Consider the following 27242-nt stretch of genomic DNA (forward strand, 5'->3'; position numbering starts at 1 on the left):
TAATCAATAACCATTTTTAACAGTGTCACAATGATTAGGTAGCATTTAAAGTTAGGAAAATAGCTCTAACATCCTGAAATGTAATTTGCAGATGTATGGCAACAGATGTCACAGAAAATTTACCATTTACATAGCCACATCATAAAAGCCTAACTTAGATTGAGGACAACATTAAATTTAAGTCATTAGACATTCAAATGGAAAATTCAAATTCAGACATAAGAGAAAATTCTACATAAAGATTTATCAAAAATCACAATCAGGGAGACACTAATTTTGGAAACTAAAGACAAGGGAAATTTCAATGTTTAAGACAGGTAATACCAATCTAGAAAGCCACATTCCCAATTATTTTATTCAATTTGTCTGTAGTCCCATCACTCCATGGAACTATAGAAAAGAAACTTAAGAATATTTTTGTAATAGATGAAGACAAGGATAGTGACCTCAGAACAGTAGAAAACCCCTCTATATGAACCTATGCTTGCAATCCCAAACTAAACCTGCTGATTCAGCACAAAGTCATCAACAGAGTTCTTATCTTTAAAAGGAACAATCCATTGTCTAGCTGAAACAAAGGGCAGTGCACAGGAAATCAGCCAAATCTGGGCCAGATGGTCACTGATTCAAGTTTCATTCTTCCCATCCCCCACCCTCCCTGGCACTCCAAAAATAGAATCAGACAGCATTTTTGGTTACCAGGTAATAACCTTAGTGTGGGATACAAACCTTTTAGAATTACCTATACCCCCCCTACCTCAACACCATCTGAATTGTTAAAACAGAAAATCTTTACAAAAAGTGAGGAAGTTGCTGTGCAGCAATTACTGAAAAGAAAACATCTCTGAAAGCCCACAATTTCTTAGGCATGGCATGAAGTTTCACCAGGTGGAATGATTAAAAACATTCATATTAATTTGTTCTCATCTATTGTTTTTCTCAAACCATGACACAAAATAGAAATGAGCCCAGAGAAAACTGGTTTGTCACAGTCATTTCCTACAGATTGATATCACTGGGCCACCACCTTGCAAAGAGTTTCTAGGAATTTTTTTTTTTTTACAATTACCAATGATAAGCTACCAACAAAAGTAACTAACAAATCATAACACTAATTTCTAAATGGTGTTAAGAAACATAAAATTTTTGTTACAAAATATGTGTCTTAAACTAACTGGAGCTTTGATCCAAATAATGAAATAGAACATAGCTTTATTTGTCTAAAAATAGAAGCAACTATTTGGGAAAGTAAAGGTGTAATCACTGTGTGGAATTTTACAAAGTATTTACTTATTGCATCTGGGATGAGAGAAACTCAGCCACACAGTTACAAGGTCTGTCATTCAAAATATAGAAAGACTGTTTTTTTTTTTTCAGTTCACTTTCTCCAAGCCTCAGGAGTTTAGAGGAATGGGATAGAAGTTGAGGAAGGAGCAAAAAAGATTTCTGTTTAAGGGGAAGAGTAAAGCTATTGCTCCTAACAATGGTCCTAACATTCCTGTTCTCAAGGAAAACACTCCCACATATTCTATTAGAATCACAGAGAAAACAGGAGAAAAATAATCACTGATTTTTATTATAAACCAATATGTCTGATCTCATGTCATAGAATCTGTAAATCAAGATACTGCTGTAAATACACATTCCACACCCCTACTGGTTACTGTAAAACTCAGTTTTAAATTCTAAACAATAACTATTACTTAAAGCAAAACATGCAGAATTATGTCTTAAATTTGCAAGCACTCTATGGAAACATAAACAGTGACATAAATAAAAATTCAAAACCTCTCAAAAATATTCAGAACATATTCCTTTACTTTTCCTAACTGTACGAAATAAAGATATTTAGAACAAAGAAAGGTCTTTTCTTTGATGGGAACCCTTGACTCTATAGTGGTTTCTTAGGAAATATTTACGTTTATGTGGCTTAAGTAACTTTTGTCAACCAACAAATAGCAATTCCTTTAGTAAACTTTATAATCCTTTTTATGATTATTTTGGAAATGTCAATGCAGGAGTACATTTTATTGGCATGCTACAGTGTCACTTTTCCAAAATTTACATATAGAAAGGTTAGGGTAGATCAAAGGTTTTTTGTCTACTTGTTTTTTTAACACAAGGTAATCACAGGCTGGTAATGCAATGAATGAAGACAAAAATAACTTCAAAATATGCAATCAACAGAAACTCACACAAATGGCCTGTTTTATTATAGGGAAGTAGTAGAAAAGGCTGCTAAAGGCAACAGAAAGTAACCTTGCTTAAGAGAACACCCGTGGTAGCTAACACAATACACACCATGACCATAAAATTTTTAAAAAGCACAGAACTTCGAATCTTGACTTTCTGTCTTAAAGAGAATAGTGATAAGCGGGAATATCCTTAAAAATTTGTCCTCAAAATTTGTTCTTGGAAGTTTATTTATTAATTACAGTATCAGACTATGTTTTAATCAGTGGTTAACAAGATCATCTAAACATATACGTGGTATATACTATATGTGTGTGCCATACATGTGTCAGTGTGCTTCTAACTTCCATAGTTTTTTTTTTTCACATCTCAGATTTAAATATTTGAAATTTATTTCTACAACATGATTTCTTTTTAAAACACTACTGTTTTCCTTGACAAAGAACTACAAAAGAACTACAAAAGAACTACAATACTCAGTATCATACTGGAAATTGTTGAATTATTTGTTATATGTGCTTTTTCAACACATAAATTTTAATAGAACTATCTAATCATAGAAAAACTGCTATGAGAGAAAACTGATAATCCACTAAGAACCTTTAAAACAAGGTAATTGAGTAAAGGTTTTTTTTTCTCTAGTGTAAAACAGGAATTTCAGGATTCATGGGAAAAAAAGAAGAAAATGACTATTCAAATTAAAATTCTCTACCTTCTGAGCTCATCTTTAGCGTCTCTAAGATAAATTTACATTTAAATGAAACACACACAATGGCAGCTGGACCATCATAACCACCCACACACATTAATGTTTTCAGAGATTTAAGTCTCTACCTAATTCTTAGGGGAAAGAAAATTGTGACTGCACAACTATTTTTAATCAGTCAACTTGATATATCACTTCAAATGGAATACTAATACTTTCAGTTAATATAAGAGTTAAGGGAAAAGTATCTCTAAGCAGTTAAGTCAAAATAAAATTCTGCTAACAAGAGTCCAACTCAGAACAGATTTCCCATGCACATAAGCTTTTTCATAAATAAAACAGTATCAGCAAAAATAAATGACTACATAAATGTAATGAGCTATAATTTATCAGAATAACTTATGATCTTCTTTAGTGGATCCTAATACAATGGACTAACAGAATTTAAAGTTAAAATATTATTATATAAGTACTGAGTTCTAATTATCCTTTAAGTATTTTCTTTTTTTTTTTCTTTCCTTAATATTATCTTCCTTTCTCTGGTGATCCACAAATCAGGTAGAAAATTTAGTTTCATTCAATTAAAAGGACATTTCTAAAAAGATAACATATGACATAAATATGGTACTGATTTCATCTTTCTTTTTAAATACTGTACATAATGAGAAACATATCAAGGGCCAAATTAGAGAAACACAGCTTTCACTGATGAAAAATTGCAGAAAATCCAAATTTCTAAAAAATGAATATTTATAAGAAAATGCTTTAAGATCCATGCTTTGAATATTATTTTGCTGTACAATCTACATACAGGAGCAGAAGAGTAATATACCAATTACATAATATTGTTTAACTGTAAATGTGCTTTAAACATAGTCTGAAGGTCAAAGTGAGCCTTCATTCATTTTCTTTATAAATGATAATTTCTTTATTAACTATATAAAGAACATATCAAAAGAGTATTTATACTTAGTTTCTGCTTTATAAGACCAAAAAAAAGGATATGAGTTGAATAGTGGTCAAATTCATGCACGCCTCCCTCCCCCACAAAAGAAGTGCTTGTCTCGCTTTTGGTGTTATTTATAAAAGTATCTTAATATTCATGAAATGTCACTAACAACTTAAGACTCATACCATAATTTCCTTAACATTACCAGCAGTGTTTCAAATTTTACATTCAATGCCTCATGAACAAGTTAAAAGTTTCTAGTTTAAAAAAAATGAACATTAAAATTCCATTAGATTATTAGTTTAATTAAATTCTTTTGTAATTTTGATATTGGGGAACAGAACAAATAACTCCTTTACATATTATATAAATCTTTCACTACATTAGTAATGGTTTGAGGCACATGGTTTGAATAAAATCAAATCTGAATCTACAAAACCACAAACCACATTGTTGTATTTTAAACAGTTTGTAGGTTTCCCCAAGGGCAGTGACAGCTCTTTATTTTCCTTTCTTTCTCTCCACAGCATCCATTCCAATTACAGGTGCTTAATAAAGAGTTATTAACTTACCCTTATTGTTAATCTTCTGTCCAATGGAGAATTCTATTATCCCCACCAGATATAAACCTCTTGCTCAGTAGGAAAATTATGAAGAGAAAAATTATTTTTAAGAAAGTGATGAGTGTATTTGATGAAGTCATTACCTTTTATCCAAATGAAAACTGAAAGACAGTTTGATATTATAATTACTGCTGTCAATTATTACTTCAAACCCTTAAAAAAATCAGTAGAGGTTAAACAAATCTTAATCTAAAATAGAATTATGGTAGCTGTTTGCAATATGTGAACTTTAGCTTTCCAAGGGTGAACACCATATAGATATTTAGTAACCTCCCATGCAACAGTACATGAAATAAACACATACTATTTGATTTTGGAAGTCGTATCAATTTAAAATCTAATAAGAAATATGAATTTTAACATTTATACAGTACAAGAAATTTGCCACATTTTTCAAAACACTTTTTTCCAGACTATTAATTCCATGGTTCTATTCCACTTTGCAGTACTATGCTGGAAATACCATATGGCTTTGATTATTTTTCTTCTCAGCTATTAACCAATTATTAATATTTTGTGAAATTTGCTTATCACTCAATTTATGTACTTTTTTGCTGAGTCATTTGAAAGTAAGTTTAGATATCATGATATCTAAACTTTAGATAGTTTAGATACCATGGTATCTACCTTTAATACTTCAACCAGCATCTCCTAAGAGAAAGGACATTCTCCTCCATATCTATAAATTATCAGGACCCCAAAATTTAATGTTGTACGCTAAAATAATCTCATATGCAATCCAGTTCCAGGTTTTTCCAAAACTAGAATTTCTCTAGTTCTCCTAAAAATGTCCTTTGTAGCTCTTCCCTCCCGCTAAATCTGCTAGCCAGTCAAGGTCCACACACTATATTGGGTGTCATGTCTCTGGTCTTTTATCCAGAACCTTTTATCTAGGCCTTCTGATGTTTGTTTTTTTTACTTTCATGACATTGGCATTTTTGAAGAGTCTGGGACAGTTATCTTATAGAACATTCCACAATTTAGAATTATCTGGTTGTTTTCTTATGGTTAGATCCAGGTTTTGGCAAGAACCTCCACGCACGAGCCTGTGGACCTCCTTCTGCAGCACCTTGGGAGCCTATCACGTTAGTTTGTCTTGTCTTTGGTGAAGCTCAATTTCATTTCTGGTTTACGGAGTGTCCACTGATTTTTTTTTCCCATTGTAAAGGTACCTTTTCTATTTGTAATTTACAGGTAGTATATGGGGTGATACTTTGAATTTACCTTCATTTAATATAAGCCTGCTTAATTTATGCGGCAAAAATACCTGTGATGTGAGGCCCAGGTTACCCAGCTTTTAGCTTACTTTAAACAAACATTTAATTCAATGTTTCAAATACATAATATGAAATACGATTAAACAAAAATCTATGGGAAAAGTCTTGCTCCCAGTCCTGCTTCCCATCTACTCAGCTTCCACATTGCCCTTAACCATTGAGAGAGCGTTCCATCATTTTTACATCTGTACTGCTCTGTATAGTCTTCATGGGTACTCCAGAACTTATTTAACAAGTCCACTCTTAATTCATATATGGCTTGTCTCTAATCCATTTTTATTTCAAACACAGTAGTGAATGTTCTTCTTTATGTGTTATTTTACATGTGTGAACATTTATCTTATTTGCTCTTCTTGTCCATGTCTAAATAAGTATAGTTTTAGTTTTCCCCAAGTAGATCTGCACTTCTTTCTAGATTCCTCTCCCCAAATCCTCTGAGCATCCTGAGGCAATGCTACACTTGTCTCACAAACCTGTGCTTGGGTTTACTTGTCATCATCCAGCCTCCATGCAGACCACAATACTATCACGAGTGAGACCCTGTCTTCTCGTATCTAGCTTTCCTGGGGCTCAGGTCTTTTTCTGTTTCTCTCTGCCCCAGGACTCTCCTTCAATTACTCACAGCACAGCCAAGATCAGGATGTGGCATTTAACAAAAGCTAACTGAAGGCTTCAGGATGACAGGAGGAGACTGTACTACAGGAAAAAGATACAACTCACATATGCTTCTACACATGCACACTTTAAACCTGGACATTGACTGTGACTGGTTTCTGGCTCCATAGGCTGGACCTCCCTGCAGGTACCCACTAGACAACTTCTCTTCTTTTTCAATGGCCTTGATCCCGTGCTGCAGGAGCCTCCTCAGGTGTTCTCAGTACAGTTCCAAACTCTATTATGGTCTGCGTGTTGATTCTTCTGAAGGTTCTAGCTTGTGTGGCTGGTTGTTGAATTAGGTGTTTGTGCAGAAGGATGATCACCAGAGGTTTCTATTTGTTCTCTGCTTGTCTTCAATTATTTTTTATTAACTAGGATATTTATTGGCAAATGCAAAGTCCATATTACCTAAATTACATAAGTAAAGTTGCAAATAAGTAAATTTGATGATAAATTGAACGTGCATGAAGGATTACAAAGACATCATAAGTCTATAAAATTCAAAGAGAAAAGTTAAATGAATCTCCTTTCACCTCTACCACAATTTGTTTTTAATTTCTTTTTCCTTGTTACCATGCTTTATTCAAAAGGTAATGCTACTGACCTAGCTTCCAAAGGGCATGGGTTTTGTCTTAGTATTTCCATTAGAGGTGAAAAACTTATGTAGTTCCATCTACCCTTTCCCCACCTTCCTTGAAGTCAGTGGCTTAAAGCCGAAAGAAGTTTGGCACAGGTTAAGGATGGAATACACAGCCATGGAAAAAAGCTAACAGGTCCCTACAGAGGTCATTCATTTACTCATTGACATATATTTACTGAGGGGCAACTATGAGCTTGTCCCAGGGCTGGAGATAGAGCTGTGAGTGAAGGGGACAAAGCACTTGCAGTCTTGGAGGTTTCACTCAAGTTTAGTGAGTAAACTCAAGACTTGACTCCCTCTGACACCATTTCTTACCAACCACGATACCTCCTTGTACAGTCTGTTTCCCAAAAACATGGCACTAAATGGTATCCTAGTGGGGTCTAAAAAGTTATTAATAATATGCCTCTTAGCACCTTGCTACCCCAACTTGAGCAAGAGCAGCAACATTTGCCATAAGTTAACTTTCTGGATAATATAAAACATTTTAAGATACTATTCCAGACATCCAGATCTTACAATCTAGTTGAGTTACAAAATATGTACCCAAGAGTATGACATAGAAGAAAGAACAAAGGTGTTGAAATCAGCCAGCCTTAGTTGAATTCTAACTTTATACTTACTATCCAAGGGCTCTTGTGAAATTTACCTAAACCCTCCTGGGCCTTATTTTTCTCAGCTACAAACGAATGATGATGCATACTTTACAGGGCTGTTGTGAGAATTAAAAATGATGCGTGTATAATGTGTGAAATACAATATGTGATATGTGTACAACATGTGAGGTAGTGCATATTAATTTTGATTAAATTATTGAACTCAGTTATTAATTCCTGCTATAACTTAAATTATTAAATAGTAGGAGAGGCGTAAGCAGAGAAGAATATATGGGTCACAAGGACCTTTGTGGCTTTTTTTAAAAAATTAAAGGCTACATTCTGTGCATACACACATACTCTGACATACAATCTCTTTGAAATTCCACATCTGTACATACACCATGTATTACAGTATTCCATCACAGTCCCCGCTCTGGAGGCAGAAGTTGAGATAAGGCATATACTGGCTCAGAGGTCTTTATGATAGCATAAAACCTCAAACATTTCAAATATCTGAAATACCATAACACAGACATACACTTCCAGACTCCAATAGAGCTTTAGAAGATTATGCAAATGGTCCATTTAATACCTATCAATATCAAACAACTCCTATACTACTTTTGACCAAGAATATTGTAAAAATACCACACCTAGTATTTGATTGCTCTATTTATATGAAGAAGGGAGAGAAAGGAGATTTTTACATGGTCTAATTTTTCCAGAAAATAACTTGGTAACATTTTTAACTGGGAGGCAAAACGCTTAAAACTAATTGCTAGTCTCTGATAAAGTTTGAGACCTATCATTCAATTCAACAATTCTAATGAGGACAAAGAACTAACATTTTCTGAGAGTCTATTTTGTATTAAGCATTGTGCTTGGTGTATTGATCCATTACCTCAGAAATGTGACTATTTGGTAATTGAATTATGTGTCAACTGCCTTTGAGTCAAAAATATCAAGAGTCTCAAAGGAAAATAGTTACTTGTTCAATACAGATTTTATTTCTTAAGTAATAGATTCGACTGATGTTGTATTATAAGGTAATGAGCCTACCAGAGAAATGTATCCATTTGTTTTCACATCACCTCCTGGAATGATGCAATCTGTGAAATTATGCACAAAGAGAAACATTCCTCATGTTAGTCCTAGGTGAGATGCTGCTGCTCATGACTAAGGTGTTACTATTCTACCTTGGTAATTCACTGTGCTCCAACTTGTGAAGATGTAAAACTAGCTATTCTCTAATATTTCCAAGACTTTAATCTCCTGCTCCAGCAATTCTCAGGCCATTATTAAATCATCAAAGTAGAACAGCCGAACAGGTACCTGGGATTCTGTAGTTAATCAGGAGAGGAACTCTGGTCCACCTGGGAAGGTCATTTGCAACAGAAAGATTCTTTATCAACTATGGATCCAGAGGTTTGACTACTTTTAAGTTCTATAAGAGAATCAAGGAATCAGAGCACTTTTTAAATAGCCACTTTTTAAATGCTGAAAATTTAAGCCTGATAGGGAACACCCTCATATACTACTTGTTAGAAATACAACCAAGATTTTCAGTTTTATTTCCAACAAATGAAACTGAGGAAAAATATTAAGAAAATATTCTTACTATCATCCATCTTCTATCTTCAATATAGTAGACAGTATTATGATTTTTCAAAAAACCGCCAATTAAATACACTATAGACTATCACTTCTGTATAATATAATTCATCAGTCAATATATTTATTATGTACCCAATGTTATATTAGACATTTTGGAAAACACAGGCAGTAATATGCCATAGTACCTCCTCTTATGGGGCTTATACTATAAAATTGAGGAAAAAGTACTTTCTGAAACAATTAGAAAATATTAATGTCTATGATGAAATGCTAAAATTTGACATACAAACTATGAATGCTATAGAAGTTTAGAGTAGGAGAAAATTAAAGAAAACTCCAAAATTCAGTATATTTCTATAAAAGAAATAAACTAAACTACATCTCAAGCAGTGTTCTTCATCTTTAATAGGCATGAATGTGACCCCAGGCCTATTCTTAGAGTTTGGAATCTGCATTTAAACAGCACCTCTGATTGATTCTCGTATAGGTGGTCCACAGTTTGGCAACACTCTGTTAAATAATAGATATAATCTGTAAGAATCTCTAAAGCAGGGCTGTCCATCAGAACTTTCTGTGATCCATTACAGTAGCCGCTAGCCACATGTGGCCACTAGGCTCTTGAAATGTGACTAGTGTGCTTAAGGAGCTAAATTTTAAATTTTACTTCATTTAAATTGAAATAGCCACATCAGCTGTAGAGAATAGGGAGAACTTTCTAAGAAAGAAACAACATGAGTCAAGTCATAGGTAGGGAGGCGCATTAGCAAAATATATAGAGGCAGGAGAGACAACTGACTGGCTTATCTAGAATACAGGTTTTGTATTAAATTATCATGGGGTCAGATTATGAAGAGCCTTGAAGAGAACTGAGGAAATTCAACTTCATGGCATACACTGCTAGTTGCCTGATCAAGCTATTTCCTGGTCTTCTTCAATATTAATAACCCCAGAGCTTGCGCATGCTGACCTGAAAGGATGGACCCTTTCCCCTGGGGCTCTGGGGTAAATCTTGAATATTCTACATCAGTATGGTAATTCCATTTTCCTGGTTGCTGCCTGGCTTATGCATGAACATGAGGTGAATTTTGGCCAAGTGGATTTGGGACATCTATGTATGGAGGTAAACTCTTTAAAAAGCATTTAGCCTGAAGAAAAACAGCCTTTTTCTAAGTCCAGTCAAACCTGTGTAAGGATGTGAATCTTGGGGATGCTGATAATATCTTGGGATGATGCAGAAACAAGCTGGAAGACAAACATCAACAAGCTGAGGATGGCAGAGAAAGAACAAAAGAACCTTGGTCCATGATGATGTGGTTAAGCACATGAATTAACCCAGGAATTGCCTTTCTCCTTCTTCCCCCTAGGCATTTTGGTGATGTAAAGAACTCATCATTGTTTAATACCTTTAGTTTTTTTTTTATTTGTTACACGCAGCTGACAGCATTAGACTAGGGTACTAATGATTAGGGTGACAGCCTTTGGGAAATGATAAAAGAGGAAACTGGTAGCTATTGAAGGCATTTGATCATTTGGATGATACGAAACAACGTTCAAGGCTTAAAAATGGCATCCATGAAAAACAGATTGAAAGAAAGGAAAGGCAGAGTCAAGCAGACCATCTTAAAAAGCCTGAAAGTCAAAGTTACCAAAAGATTTTAGAAATATTAGAGAACTATTATTAGCATGTAAAATCATTAATGCATATATATAAATATTTGAAGCAGACACAACTGCAGCAACAGTTCATTTTGTAAGGATGGTAGGATTGTTTGCAATGTTTCTTTTTTTATTTCTTATCTTGTTCGCATATGCAATTATTTCTACTTAAAATCTGAACATATTAAAGAAAGTATAATTTCTCCAAACATAGCACACTAGATATCTTTTGCAAATGAAAAAAATTCCTAAAATATGACTTCTCAACATTAGTTGCAATTAAAGGTATGAGCAGACACTGTGAAGTAATCTGGTAAATGAGAAAACATGCAGGACTAGCTGGGTAACCTTACTTGACTTGTCAAGTAAGCCCTGCAACATTATTTTCTTCTCAGGGTAGACTGATCTATGGCCCTAAAATTCAATAAACTTCTGTTTTAAAACAGAATATATTTTGAGCTGAGTCTGAAAGAAAATAAGTCAATCTTTCTCAGATTCTCTGAGCAAATCATAAGCACTGGGAAATAATTATATTACAGAGCTTTAATATAACTTTCAAAACAAAAGTTTCTATAAAGATTTTTCAATGAACAAACAAAGTAGTTCTGGAAATTTTAATGTGGACTAAAGTTCTATGTTAATATCAAGTAGGTATCAAGTGATAGCTTATTATTATTTTTAACTTACATTTCTAAACAGCTAAGCATTTTTCATATTTATTGACCATTTGGAATAGTGATTCTGTGAATGGCTAGTCCTAGTGTTTGCAAGATATTTTAAAATTATGTTTTACATAATATTTTATTACCGTTTTGTAAGAGTTCCTTATGTGCCACATATGGTAATCTTTTATCTGCATACATAGAGATGTTTTTTCCCAATCTGTCATTTGTCTATGGTATTTATGGTTCTTTTTTGCTTTACAAAAATATTTTAGAATTGTGTAATCAGATATATCTATCTTTTACTATATAGTTCTGGTTTCTGCTTACCCTAAATAAATGCCCTGCAATGAAGTAATGGCTGTTTAACTGTGCAATATTTTTATAGACTATTATGTAGGAATTAAAAAGAATAAATATAAGATATACCAGATAACTTTGTATTTTATTAAGTGAAAAAGAAAGATGAGTTTTTATATATGTGCATATATATGTAAAATAAAATAGTATATATAAATACTGAAAAATATGCAATATTTATAAGGTTACATGATCATGGAAAAAGTTGTAACAACACAAATAGCAGATCAGTGACATTGTTGGCATAAAAAGAAAGGGTGAAGGGAAAAATAGCCCCCTGATTTTTTTAAAAGTGACTACAGTTTTTAAAAAAACATAATATGATCCCACTTAAGTAAAATTATTTATGTTGGTGAATATATATACATATGCATAAAAGAATGGCCACCAAAATGTTAATGATGTTTAACTTAGGATGATATGATTTCAAGAAGGGAAGAGGAAGAAGAAAGAAAAAAGAAAACAGGAAAAAAAATGAAATAGATTTAAATTTGCCCTTTCCAAAAAACAGAACAGACTGTCAGGAAGGGGTGGCAGAACTCTCAGGTAAAAATATTCCCCCATCCTCTGATGTGGGTACAAGTTATGATAATGGTCTTACAGTTCCTTAAATACTTCCATAAAGATATATACATATATAAATATATTAAAAAGCTTATATAAGTAGTGTCTATTTAATTGGTTTACAAGTACAGAAAGTAAATGAGACATTATACCAATTACATCTTCTCTTCACATTGTAACATGTATACGCAGAGGTAACAACTTTATACCCATCTGCTTTATAAAAACTGAATGTACAGAATAAATGTGAAGAGTAGTTCTAAGACTTTTGTGTCCATAAAAACCACCTGGGAAGATTGTTAAAATGCACATTCCAGGGTCCCACCCCAGAAATTCTTATTAGTAGCTCTAGCAACCAATAATCTGTACTTAATAAGCACCCCAGGCAAATGTGGCAGGAATTGACAGATCATGCTGAAAAACAGTAAATTTCAGGATGTTTGATCTCTTTACAAACTGATCACCTAAAGAATTCAAGGAGTGTGGTACACTAGAAAGAACAAAGAATTTGAAGTAAAAAGATCTATTAATAGATTACCACTCTGACCTAATCCCCCACTCACTCCCTCACTTGCCTCTCCTCTTCAGCTCACTGGTCTCCTAGTTACCCCTGTAACCACAGGCTAGAACCCTTTCCCCTAACTTTGCAAAGGCTCAGTCTCTTGCCACGTTCAGGTCTTCTCTCAGGTGTCACTTCTCAATGCAAAAAAAATCACAATCCCATCTCACTTTCTATCTTCCCTTTCTGCTTTGTTTTCCTCTCTAGCACTTCTCACTATCTAAAAGACAATCTGTTTTACTCTTTTCTTTTGTTTATTGTCTGATTCCCAAGAGGACAGAGATATTTGTCACTTTTCTTCACTGCGGCATCCCCAGTACCTAGAACAGTACCTAGACCGAGTTCAGGGAGATTTTTAACTTGGCTAAGATAAAACAGATGACACTTGAGTGATTCAGTGATAGGAGGCAGAAATGGCTAATAAGTGCACAGGTTGTTAATATACCAATTCCTGGGCCCTGCCAGAGATTCTGATTCAGTAGACTTGGGGAGGGGCTTGAGACTGTGAATTTCTAACAAGAACCCAGCTGATACTGATGCAGTTTAGAGAGCTCTCAAGTGCCTCTGCTCATTTCTTAATGAAAGTCATCCTATACTACTGTGAGAAGAGCTGTAGGCTGAGAAGGGAAAGCTCTGTCATACTCATGTGCATTTTTAAGAGGAGAAAAATTGATCCCCAAACCTCTTGTACCTAAGCTATCCACCCAAATAAGTAAAATGATTCTATAACAGAAATACTTTCACAACACGTTTAACATTATTTTCATAGGTATTTACTATAACTCAATTTTTAAGATGGTGTTTCTAATTTTTTACTCTTATAAATAACATTTCAGGTGGTATTTTTGTTATATACTTTTGTGCATCTAATTATTTCTTTTTAACAAATTCCTAGAAATTTCTGAGGGAGTTTCGATCAAAATTCTCCAACAGAACTTTCTCCAATGATGGAAATCTTCTATATCTAAACAACTCACATGGTAGTTACCAGCCACATGCAGCTATTAAGCACCTGAAATGTGACTAGAGCAACTAAGAAACTGAATCTTTGGTTGTATATACTGTTAATTAATTTACATTTAAATAGCTACATGTGGCTAGGGGCTACCATACTGGACAGGGCAGGTATGTAAAGTCTTGATACAGAATGCCAAATTACTCTCCAGAAAATTTGTAATTATTTGCTATCACCCTTAAAATGAGAATAACTATTTCTTTAGCCAATTGCCAACACTAGATTTTATCAATCTATTGAATCTTTATAATCTGAACACTAAAAGGATTGTTAAAATGCAGACTGGTAGGCCTCATCCCCAGAGTTTCTGATTCAACACGTTAGGGTAGGCCCCAAGAATTTGCATTTAACTCCAAGCTTCAAGTGCAACTCCACACTGAGATGAGGTTTTTCTCAAAGATATGGACACTCTGAGAAGGCTAATGACAATATGTAATTTTGACAACATGAATTTGTAGATCCTTCTTTCTAAAATATTTCCACACTTATTATTTCACTTTATCTTCACAACAATCCTATGCAGAAGGTTGGTAATTAGGGTAGAAACTGTCAATCCCATTTTACAGAAGAAAAGTAAGGCACAGGAGTTAAGAAACTCCCCTAAGCACACAAGCAGTGAGATGAGCCAGAACAAGCAGGTTTCCCAACTCCTAACCTTGGTAATACACAGTATTACCAAACAAACACAGTAATACAGGACACAACTGGAACTTGCTTCTGCAGACCGATACCGTAAAAAACAGAACCATGACCAGGGACAGAGAAGACAATACAAGATATGGTTCATAGCAACAAACATTTATCAAGTGCTGATTATGTGTTAATCTATGCTATGTTAATCCAGCTATCATGGCTGGAGTCTCCATCGTAGGGACTATTGAAGATACTCATAGAACATAGGATAAAATAAAAATAAAACCTGAAACCACAACCTTGAAAAGATAGTGAATTCTCTATATCATAAGGCAGAACAAAAGCAAACATGCTGAAGGGGTGGGTGGTAGGGATAAACACGGAGTTGGGTAAAAGAGAGGAGTCACTATGGGACTTCACATCTGGACTTGAGGGAGTTGCTATCACCAGTCAGTCAAGAATGGGAGGGAAGAGAGAGTACACAATAGGGAGCCCTCCTGGGGCTCAACAGCACAAAGAGCTGCTGTTATCCTTGTTGGGTGTGTGTTTGCCAGAAATATCAGGGCTGTTAGAACTCCAGAACTTACTTTTGTGTAGTCTAAATTACCTTGACTATGTAAGAACTCCAGTCAGAGAGCATAGCTTCATTATCTATTTGTAGCCAAAAGATAACATGATTCAAGATCATACATTTTCTCTCTCCAATTTTTCCTCAAGTTTTGAGAAGCAGTCCTAGTAGAAATCCATCAAATTGTGATGACAATACTACTATTTATAAATCAGCCCTTCAAGGAAAAGAAGATTGTATTTTCACTTAAATAGGCTTTACATATGATATTAGTTATTAATTTTAACAGCTACTTTTCTAAGGTTTAAGATAATAATAGTAATAGCTTATAAATATTAGTATAGCCTGAAAATACAATAAAACTACAATTCAAAAAAAGCCTATTGGAAAATTGGGTTCCATCTTCACTAGCATTCTAACTGACCTCTGTTATATATTCATCTTATAGTCCAACTCAAAATGACTAAAGCAATGAAGCTTCCACCACTTCATTTAGAAAATTATAGAATACTGCTGAGAAAACTATCCCTTACTTTGTACAAGACCAAACATATCCAAATCAAAACAAAGGGATACAATTTCACACTGATCAAATTCGTAACAATAATGTTTTAGAATAACATAAGCACACACATAGATTGTTAATGACAGTATAAATGTATATAATCCTTTTAGAAAGTAATTTGGAAACTAACAGAAATCTGGAAATTTCCTAATAAGAATAATAGCTACAATGTGTTTCACGTCGTTGCTTTTTATCTTAACAACTTCATAGAGAGCTATTACTATACCCATTCTACAGATTAGTAAATTAAAGTTCTGAGTAAATAAGTTACTTGCCCAATAATTGCCAATAAGTGATGGTGATGAAGCTAGGTTTGAACCCAGAACCTCTCATTTTAAAGCCGACCTATTTGCAACTACACTATACTACCTCTCCTGAGGAAGTCAAAAAAGAAAAGAAAAAGAATAAAGTTACATTCATGAAGATGGGCATTATATTTTTTTTTAAATACTGGAAAACTCAAAATAGGAAGGTTAAGTAAATGATGAGACATCCATTGTATAAACAATTACAAAATTACTATAAGTAACAATAAACTATTGAAAAATGTTTATAAAAAATCAGTAAAAATGTATCTCCAATATGATAAGACATCTGCAAAAATATACATTCATATAGCAAGATTGGGAAGAGAACTGGAAAAAACCAAACTATTGCCATTGTGAAGAATTTCACTACTGGTACTTAATGTTTTTGTTGTTTATCAGTTTTTTCAGTCAATCAAGATTACTCTAAGCAACCTTACAAATCTATTATGCTAGTTCATCCCAATCAAATAATGCCTAAAACTTTACTATAATTTATATCATAGATTTATTCAAAATAATTACACATTTTTATCAGTGTTTCAGAAGCTTCCAGTATGTATCTTAACATCAATGATTTTTGCAATTATGATGTACAGTGTACTTGTGAAATCCCTTAATTTAGATCATACATAACAAAAATTAGCTAATTCGTTTTACTTTCATAACTTTGCAATCACAACTTTGCAATCACTCCTCAACTCCAGTGTCCACCCAGGGATCATTAGCCTAAAGGTTGTAGGTGTTTTAAAGATTAGTTTCCTAAGAGCATGATCTCTAAGTGAATACTTATAAAGTAACTAAAATATCTTAACTGTAAGGAATATGTCAAGTCTCTTTGAAGTAAATGAACTTTATTTTTACTTTACCAAAAAGAAAAGTAAAGATTTGGTAAGAGTAATTTCCCTAAAAATGGCAGTGTGAGCTGTGAAGAGAATTCACTCTTTAGCCACACAAGGTGGCACGAAGAGGCCCATTCAGCCCAGGGTTTGGCTTCTCTCAGCAACATAAACAGACATTCATTTTATGGGAAAGTTAAAGTAGCTGTTCTCCAATGATATCAAACTCATAAGAGCAGGAATGTAGTTTAAACATCTCTAAACTCCTCTTTATGAATCTGCCACTCAGGAATCTTTTTGGTCACCCCACTGTCTAATATCCAACTGGGTTATTCTTAGCCAGTCTTAAGACACCTACAAAACTACTATTTTAATTACAGAATTTTGGAGTTAGAAGGACTCTTAAGAACCATTCAATTTAAGTATTAACTGAGGGGAAAATAAAGGCTTTTCCAAGAAAGTTACTTTGTGTGGCTACTTTATGGCAAATCTAGGCCTGAAACTAAGAGATGCAACCAAATGTTTTAAACCTGGACTCCATATTTCTCCCTTACTGCTAACATTTTTCATTACCTCATGTCAATGGGAGCATACATATGTCCTTTCAATGTTTTCAGACACACACTGCAGTAGACAAAGAAAACTATAGTACTCATTCTCTTCTTCATAAAGAGTTCCAAAATGGAGGAAAAAATCAACAAACGTTATAAAAAACCTGTGTGGAGAAACTGGTATATGTGTGGGAGGGAATAATAGTTTAATAGTTCTGCTTTCCACTAAATGCTTGTTTTAAGATTTTTAGCAGTCTAACTGATCTTCAAGGTAATAACTGTCCACCTTAGGCCAAATAAAAGATTCTAATGTCATCACGAGTGGATATCAAACTATTGTCATCAGCACTAATACATGGTTCAGTCTTATATTCAATTCATTTCATCATTTCTATAGTGTAATTTCATTGTAATAGGAGATTTATGGTAGGATATACAGGAAATTTACAACAGTGGTTGCTTCTGGAGGGGAGAACACGACATGGGAGTATGGGATTGGGGAGAGGGGACTTAACACTGTATACGCCTCACTGTTACTTGAAATTTTTACCCTACCATATTCCTTTTCAATATACATTAATTAAAATTTCCCTTTTAAATACATACCCATATGCATGTAATTTTATTACTAAATATTTTCAATGAAACAATTATCTTAGTTCCCTTCTCTTTTAAACAAGTCTTCAGTATTGCAATTTGTAAAATCTCGTAGAAATTTTCAGAAAGAAAGAGGACCAACCCAGCCACAAATCCCAAAGCAGAATTCCAGGATTTAAAGTATAAGAACATGTTACAGGGGAACGAGAGGTTCTTAAGGGAGCGTTAAGTTCAAAAACCTTTTGAGGAAAAGCTCTTCCCCATCTTTAAATGGCTAGTTTTAAAAATGGGATTTGAACAAAGCTTCTCGTCTCAAGGGGGAAGGAGGGGTGCCTTATGGTGCGACAGTAGAAATTAAAATGTGGTTTCTGTCTTCTCAGCCGGCGACCGAGGGTCAGAGAGGGTTGGCTAAGGACCTGGGAACGGGCTCGGCCACAGAAGAAAGGGGCAAGACCGGGAGTCTCTCGGGTCCGTCCGCTTCGGCGAGAGGCAGCGGCTGTTCCCGCGCGGCGGCGGCGCGTTCTGGGGCGCCCCCGGGCTCGGCGCCACCGAGACCCACGCACCGAGTCTCCGCGGGCGACTTCCCCGTGCGGAGGTCGCACGGGGGCTGCGGGGACCGCCCCACTTCAACAGACCGCCTCATCACGCCTCCCCCGTGCAAGGCGCGCCTCGCCTCGCCGTCCACTTGTGTCAGGGGCAGCTGTCAACACGAGCCTTTGTGTCTCATTCTGAACAAAAAATGGTCCTCGGCCACTCGCGGGAACATGGAAGCGCTGGCCGGAGACACGCGCGCCCGCTCGTGACCAAGTGACATTCGGTGTGGCGGGAGGAAAGCCGGGGACGCCGAGCGAGCGAGCGCTCGGCCACGTCTGAGCGCTCTCAACTTTCCCAAGCTGAGCTCTGTCCATCCTCCCCGCGTCCCCTCCGCGTCCCCGTCCCGCCCGCCCGCCAGCCCCAGCGACGCCTGCCGCCCCTGGGCCCCCGGGGCGGTCGGGGCGCGCCCCTCGCCGCCGGCCTCTGCGCTCCCGCGCCGCCCCTCACGCCCGCCCGGGCTGCCCCGCTCCCGCCACAAAGGCAGCGAGCAGAACCCGGGGTGACAGGCCTTTGGCCTCCGGCGCGGAGAGCACGGGCTGGGTCCCTTCGGGGCGGGAAGAGAGCGGCTCCGGAGCCCGGGCTGGCACGCGCGCCTGGCCTCGCCGCACGGACGCACCCGCGCGCGCGCCCCGCTCCGCCTTCCCGCTCCTCCCCAAAGTCCGCCGCGCCTTCCCGGCGCAGGCAGGGCGTCCAGCCCGCCACAGGCAGCGCCTGCCCGGCGGAGGCGTGCGCCCGCTCCCCGCCCGCGCCCGCGCCTCGGAGTCCCGCAGCCGCTCACCTGGCCCCGGCGGGGCGCGAGGGCGGAGGACCAGGGCTGGCCCTCGCCTCGGCCGGGCTGGTCTCCCCACCCCCAGGCCGGTTCCCAGGGCTGCGCTCCGCTCGCTCCGGCCGCCCGCCTCCGAGGTGCTAGCGCCGCCGGCGGCTGCCTCTCTGTGGCAGGCTGGCGGGCCGCGCGCTCAGTTCCCCGGGGCGGAGCGAGGCGGCGGCCGCCGCGGCCGGAGGCGGATTCCTCAGGTGCTGCCCCTCCCGCCCGCCCGGCAGCTCCGCGGCGGGGATCCCGCGCCGCCTCCCGCGGCCCCGCCTCTCCCCCCTGCTGCCGCCGCGTCCGCGAGTGGCCCCGAGGGCCCCGGCCCTCCGCGAGTGCGGTGGGCGCGCGGTTCCCTACCCACCCCTTGCAAAGACGCCTCCGCACTGTGGAGCCCTGCGTGCACTGTCCTCACGCCTCCATTTCCAAACTCCAGCAAACAGATGTGTGCGGTCATCGTGCGGTGCGGGCGCCGGGGTGCGCCGGGGGTCTTCTGGGAAGGAAGGCCCCCTAGGGCCGCTGACGGGGGCAGCCGGGAAGAAAAACGGTTTTCCCGCCGAGCCCGCGTCCATGCACAGAGTGCTCTCGCCTCACTGCACGATTGCTTTCTCTGCTCGCTGGACGGCGGCTGAGGAGCCCTAAGCATGAACTCGGCCTGGGCGATGGTGGGTCAAAAACCCTTGGCCTTTTGCAGGAAGGGGGTAGGGCAGGAGCAGGGGCAGGGCGCGGACAAAACCAAACAAGCGCCAGAGCACCGGGCCAGAGCAGACTTTTTGCACCTCCCAGATGAGCAAGGGCCCCGGCCCGGGGCTCAGGGACGCGGCCGGCCCGGCTTGGCTCAGCGGGAGCCTCCCCGGACCGCAGTGGGAGCTCCGGCCCGGGCCTTGGCGGGTGCTGCAGGGCCAGTGTTCTCTATAGATGCTGCGCCCGATAGTGACAGATTTGCCTCCACTTTTCACAGCTGGCGGCTGTCGTATTATTAAAAGTGTAGCTCCTCCATTTCTTTAAACTGTAAATTGTTGCCACAGGTACACAACTACACCTTCTGGAAAAAGAAGCTCCACCCTGGATGTGGTGGAAGAATCTAGGTAGAGGAGAGGTGATCTATTTTTACTGCCTTTGGGGGCAGTGTAGCCCCAGAGAGCTCAGCATCTTCTTGGGAGTGGGGGAGGCTAGCGGCGCCCAGTCCCGGGTGGATCGGGCTCATTGTCAAGTGTTACTGTAATAATTGAAAATAGTAGTTTATAGACAGTGTCAATTAAATTGGATCTCAGATGCTAAATCAGTATTTTTGTTTGTTTCTCCTGCTTTCTTCTTCTTCTCCTCCTTCTTCTTGTTCTTCTCCTTCTTCTTCTTTTCCAGAACCGAAATACGTTTTTCTTTCTTTTCTCTTCTGGTCGATGCAGAGGGAATTAACTGGAAATCTGGAATCACCAGAAAATAACTCAAGGCACAGTTCAGATGTGACTAGCAAAAGTGAGTGATTCATGCACGGTTTGTCTTCTCTCCCTCCTCTACTGGGAAGACATACTCAGCTGGCATTTTTATTTTTTTAAATCATGTTTTGCTCCTTGTGAGGTTAAGGAGCTGAAATGTTTTTGTTGTTGTTTTACAATTAAATTCCCATTGTTGGGCCTTTAAAAACACATGGGAACGTTTTTAAGTGGCCTGAACGTGGAAAAACTACTTTCTCAATCACTGCTGTACTCCCACAGTTCCGGGTCATGCATACAACGTGGGCTTAGTAAATAAAATCAGTATTTAAAAAAAAATAACTACAACATAGAAAGGTGCAGATTATTATTAGCTAAAAAGAATCCAATGTCACTCAGCAAACTCATCGTGAGAACTGGCCACATATGTGGAAAAGATGCTAAGCACTTTAGAAACCTGAGCTTTAAGGTTCACCTGGTGAATATAAACTAAGATCATAAGAAGTTAAAGCAGGTGAGAATCTTTTGAAAAACCCAATTCTTCTTGAGGTCTGTAGAGTTGCAGGGGAAAGAGACAGATAAGGAAACTGCAAACACTGAGCAGCCTTAAAGTAAAATCAAGTGCAGCTTTCTCTCAGTTTAGTTCAAATACCGTTTGTTGAGTGCCAAGCACACTAGACTCTAGAGATGTGAAGGCAAACATGGCACAGTCACTCAAGGACCTTAGTGTAATATTACAGGACTGTGGTATTCATTCTTCATCCATTCAATAAAAATGTGTTAAGCACCCATGTGAATCAGATAGCATAGTCCACCACTGGTATTGGTGATTCATCAGTAAACAAGGCAAGTCCCTAACAAAGTTAAAAGTTAGAGTGATCTATTGACATTCTGGTAGGTTGAAATAGTTCAATGTCACCTTTATCAGATAACATACTCTCTTGTCCTGAATTTGTGTAAATGCCTTATGCCTCCTTTGGGCTTTGTATATCCCTCCTCAGACTTCCGTGATTGTTAAAGATGATAGAGTTAAAAGTGAACACTCTGAAGGTAGACCCGATAGTTTTGAACCCTGGCACCAAGACTTAACCTACTGTGTAAGCTTGACCAAGCTACTTGACTCCAGCCTAATAGTATATACTTCAGGGAGTAGATATGTGGATTGAGAGGATGCATTCATTAGTGCCTGGAACGCTATTACATGTTAACTGCTATTATTACCTGTGAATCCATCCACTCAGCCCTATAACAATGATTCCCAAATACTTCTACATAGATATGCTGCATGAAAACCCCAAATGCAGTGAAAAACGTGAGACTCACAGCAGAGCCCATATAAATGATAGAATCCTTCTGAGTGTTTATTGTGATGCTTTATTATTATCCTTTGCTTTAGCAATGGGGAAATTTCTATGATTGTATCCTGGTTGTGCTCTCACGAACATCCTTTTGCCCTTGGCTCCACACTCCAGTGTGAGCAACAAAGGCAAAACTAGATAAATTGACTCATAAAATTAAAAACTTTCGTATATCAAAGAATGATATCAAGAAAGTGAAAAAACAACCCACAATATGAGAGAAAATATTGCAAATCACATATCTGGTAAAAAAAAAAAAATCTATTAGCCAGAATATATAAAGAGCATTCACAACTCAAAAATAAAGAGACAATACAAATGAAAAATGGACAAATAGTTTTAATAGATATTTCTCCAGAAAAGGTACAGAAATGGCCGGCCAATAAGCGCATGAAAAAATGCTAAAATCATTAGCCACTAGGAAAATGCAAATCAAAACCACAATGAGATACCACTTCACACTCATTACAATGGTTATTATCAAAACACAAAACAAACAAAACAGTGCTGGAGATAAGAGTTGGAGCCCTCATCAAACTGTACTTGAAACTTGCCTCAGAACTATTATCTCAGTTAAATGAGCCCAAATTCTACTTACTATTAAGCTTCTTTGTAATGTGTTTGATGTTACTTGCAATTAATTAAAAGACTCAATAAAGAGGAAGATAAAACATACAAAAAATACTGAAGAGCAAAAACCTAGTAAAAGCTAAGTAATTATTGATAATGTTTTTATACAATCTAAATGTTAAGACAGGGTTCACATTAAGAAAAAGCAAAAATTAAAATATCAAAAATAATCTAAAATTAAAATTCCAGTTTATTTCAACAAATGTGGGAGGTATGGGCTCTTAGAGAGAGAATTTTAACAGTTAAAAGTCTCATCATGTTTGGGGGAGGGCACAATGGGAAATAAGGAATAGATACCCTTTTTTTCTTGGTATTTATAAGCATTTATCAGTTCAATTTTTTTAATTTAAAGATAATAACTACAATTGGTTGTAGTTATTGGTTATAGAACCAGTTGGTTGTAGAACTTTCAAATAATTTGAGGAGAAAAAAATACAAAGAAAACTACCAATACCACAAAAGTCAGGAAAAGATGGAAAAATAAAGCATAACAAAGAGAAAACATAACTTAAGGTGTATGAATACCTTCTTAGCATTAACAACAATAAATCAAGTGAGTTAAATTTCCCTATTGAAAGACAAAAATCCCTCAGAGTCAAAAAACAAAGAAAATACAACTATATTCTTCTGAATAATATCTGAAATAAAATGACACAGGAAGATTGAAAATAAACAAATGACCAATAAAGATACAAGCAAGTGGAGAAAAAAAAGAAGAAAAAGGAACAATATAAGATCAAAGGGAAATTCATATTTGAAAAGTAAGCCTTAGGTAGAAGAACAAGGCCAATTTACTTTAGCAAAAGTTACAGTTGATTCTTTCGCTGATTTCTTCCTAAAAAAAAAAAAAAAAAAAAAGTTACAGTTGATAGTCACTACATACTGGGCACTTAGCTACGTGCTTTACACACATTTTCTCAAATAATCCTTAAAACTCTATGGAATGAGGCCGGGCGCTGTGGCTCACGCCTGTAATCCTAGCTCTTGGGAGGCCGAGGCGGGCGGATTGCTCAAGGTCAGGAGTTCAAAACCAGCCTGAGCAAGAGCGAGACCCCGTCTCTACTATAAATAGAAAGAAATTAATTGGCCAACTGATATATATATAAAAAATTAGCCGGGCATGGTGGCGCATGCCTGTAGTCCCAGCTACCCGGGAGGCTGAGGCAGAAGGATCACTCGAGCCCAGGAGTTTGAGGTTGCTGTGAGCTAGGACGCCACGGCACTCACTCTAGCCTGGACAACAAAGCGAGACTCTGTCTCAAAAAAAAAAAAAAAAAAAAAAAACTCTATGGAATGACTGTGGTTAATGCTTTCATTTTGCAGATGAGGAACTAGGCGTTAGAGAGATTAGGCGATGTTCTCAGTGTCACAGTGATAGATGGACTTGGAACTCAAACCCTGATATGCTAATTCTAAAGTGCAAACACATAGCACCAAAATATTTAAATAAATAACTAATGGGAATAAAAGGAAAATTTATTTTAAAAATTTTAACCCATTTCTCTAAGAATTTGACAGATTACATAGACCAAAAATAAATAGAAAAGAAAGGATTTGGATAATGAACGAAACACATATGTAATACATATAGATAACTTTGAGCCCTAAAACCATAGGATATGTAAATGCATTCTTTTCTAAAGTCCAGGAATATTAGTAAACACTGAAATGTTCTAAGGCACAAAGAAAAACTTATCAAAACTTCAAGAACAGAAATCTAGGGCCTAAGGCATAGTTTTTGACCCTAACATAAGAAAGCTATAAATTAATTATTAAAAGATAACTAAAGTCTTCTTGCTGATTTTTAAATTTTTTTCTAAATAAAAATAAGTATAGGCCGGGCGCGGTGGCTCACGCCTGTAATCCTAGCTCTTGGGAGGCCGAGGTGGGCGGATTGCTCTAGGTCAGGAGTTCAAAACCAGCCTGAGCAAGAGCGAGACCCCGTCTCTACTATAAATAGAAAGAAATTAATTGGCCAACTGATATATATATATAAAAAATTAGCCGGGCATGGTGGCGCATGCCTGTAGTCCCAGCTACTCGGGAGGCTGAGGCAGAAGGATCGCTCGAGCCCAGGAGTTTGAGGTTGCTGTGAGCTAGGCTGACGCCACGGCACTCACTCTAGCCTGGACAACAAAGTGAGACTCTGTCTCAAAAAAAAAAAAAAAATAAGTATAATCTGCAAGCACAGATTAGTTAAAAATTATGAACAGCGAGCACACACTTATTAAAAATGTAGAGGTTCATGACACTGGACATTTGGCAATGATATCTCTTTTTTTTGAGACAAGCTTTCACTCCGTCACCCAGGCTGGAGTGCAGTGGTGCAATCATAGCTCACTGTAACCTCCAACTCCTGGGGTCAACCCTCAGCCTCCAGGATAGCTAGGACTACAGATGCAGGCCACCACACCTGGGTAATTTTATTTTATTTTTTTTTTTGGTAGAGACAGGGTCCTGCTATGTTGCCCAGCCTGGTCTCAAACTCCTGGCCTCAAGCCATCCTCCTGCCTCATTCTTCAAAGTGCTGGGATTACAGGTGTGAGCCACTCCGTCTGGCTCAGTGATTTCTGAGTATTACACCAAAAGTACAGACAACAAAAATAGATCAAACAGACTACATCCAAATAAAAAACTTCTGGGCATCAAAAGACACAATGAACAGAGGGAAAAGGCAACTTACAGAATGACAGAAAACATTTTCAAATCATATATCTGATAAGGGGTTAATATCCAGAATATATAAAGAACTCCTGCAACTCAACAACAACAAAACCCAACCAGATCAAAAAATGGGCAAAGAACTTGAACTTTTCCAGAGAATATATATAAATGGCCAACAAACAGGTAAAAAAATGTTCAACATCACTAATTATGAGGGAAATGCAAATCAAAACCACAATGAGATACTGCCTGATACGTAGCAGGATAGCTACTATTAAAAAAAAAAAAACAGAAGAGCCGGGCATGGTGGCTCACGCCTGTAATCCTAGCTCTCTGGGAGGCTGAGGTGGGCGGATCGCTTGAGGTCAGGAGTTCGAAACCAGCCTAAGAGCTAGACCCCATCTCTACTATAAAATAGAAAGAAATTCATTGGCCAACTAATATATATAGAAAAAATTAGCCGGGCATGGTGGCGCATGCCTGTAGTCCCAGCTACTTGGGAGGCTGAGGCAGCAGGATCGCTTGAGCCCAGGAGATTGAGGTTGCTGTGAGCTAGGCTGACACCACGGCACTCACTCTAGCCTGGGCAACAAAGTGAGACTCTGGCTCAAAAAAAAAAAAACAACAAAAATGAAAACAAAACAGAAGAAATAAGTGTTGGTAAAGTATTTGTTTGAGCAGAAACTGAATAAAATGAGGGAGCAAGTCATTGAATATCTGGCAGAATATTCCAGGCAGATGGAAGAGCAAGAGCAAAGTTCCTGAAATGAGACTGTGAGTAGGAAGTTCTAGGAAGAGTAAGGAGAAAGGCTTGAAATAGTGCAATAAACGAGAGGAAAGGTGTCAGAAATGAAGCTGAAGAGGTAGCCAGAGACTACATAGTAAAGGGCTTTGCAGGCATGAAAAACATTTGGACTGTGTTCTTACTATAGTAAGAATATGGGAAGCTACTGAAGGATTGAGAGCAGGAGAGTGAAATGTTTTGTTTCATTTAAAAACATCCCTCTGGCTACAGTATAGAGAATGGGCAGTGAGTGTGAGCAGTGAGAGTAGAGGCGAAGAGATGAGTTTGGTGGCTATTACAGAAATTCATGTCAGACAGTGATAGTGGCTTGGACTAAATGGGGAATGGTAGGGGAAGTGGGAAATATTGGATGAGTGATGTGTTCTGAGGATAGAGTCAATAGGATTTGCTGAAGGATTTGATGCTGAGTATGAAAAAAACCATGAAGAATCAAGGCAGGCAGTACAGTTTTGGTCTTAGCAACTGAATGAATAGTGGCGCTTTTGTTTAATAAAGGCTAGGGTTAAGCAGGTAAAAGGAAGGAAGGAAGGACAAGTGTTGGCAAGGATGTGGAAAAATTGGAACCCTTATGCACTGTTGGTGGGAATGCAAAATGGTGCAGCCGCTGTGGAAAACAGTATGGCAGTTCCTCAAAAGATTAAAAATAGAACTACCATAAGGTCCAGCAATTCCACTTCTGGGTATATACTCCAAAGAATAGAAAGCAAGGTCTCCAGTGATATTTGTACACCCACGTGAGTAGCAGCATTATTTACAATCATCAACAAGGAGAATTAACCCAAGTGTCCATCAATAGATGAATCAACAACATGTGATAAATA

At 37.9% G+C, this 27242-nt stretch overlaps 1 protein-coding gene across 4 annotated transcripts in view; it reads right to left on the bottom strand.

The window, feature by feature from the left end:
• The window catches only part of GREB1L (GREB1 like retinoic acid receptor coactivator), a 257646-nt gene extending 237994 nt beyond the window's left edge, over positions 1-19652 (bottom strand). For all 4 annotated transcript variants that reach the window (XM_075993604.1, XM_075993603.1, XM_075993602.1 and 1 more), the window contains exon 1: positions 19505-19652. The gene's annotated coding sequence lies outside the window, so the exon portion shown is untranslated. The remainder of the gene's footprint in view (positions 1-19504) is intronic.
• Positions 19653-27242: the final 7590 nt, after the last annotated feature.

Source organism: Microcebus murinus, chromosome 17 (genome assembly GCF_040939455.1).
Source record: "Microcebus murinus isolate Inina chromosome 17, M.murinus_Inina_mat1.0, whole genome shotgun sequence".
NCBI lineage: Eukaryota > Metazoa > Chordata > Mammalia > Primates > Cheirogaleidae > Microcebus > Microcebus murinus.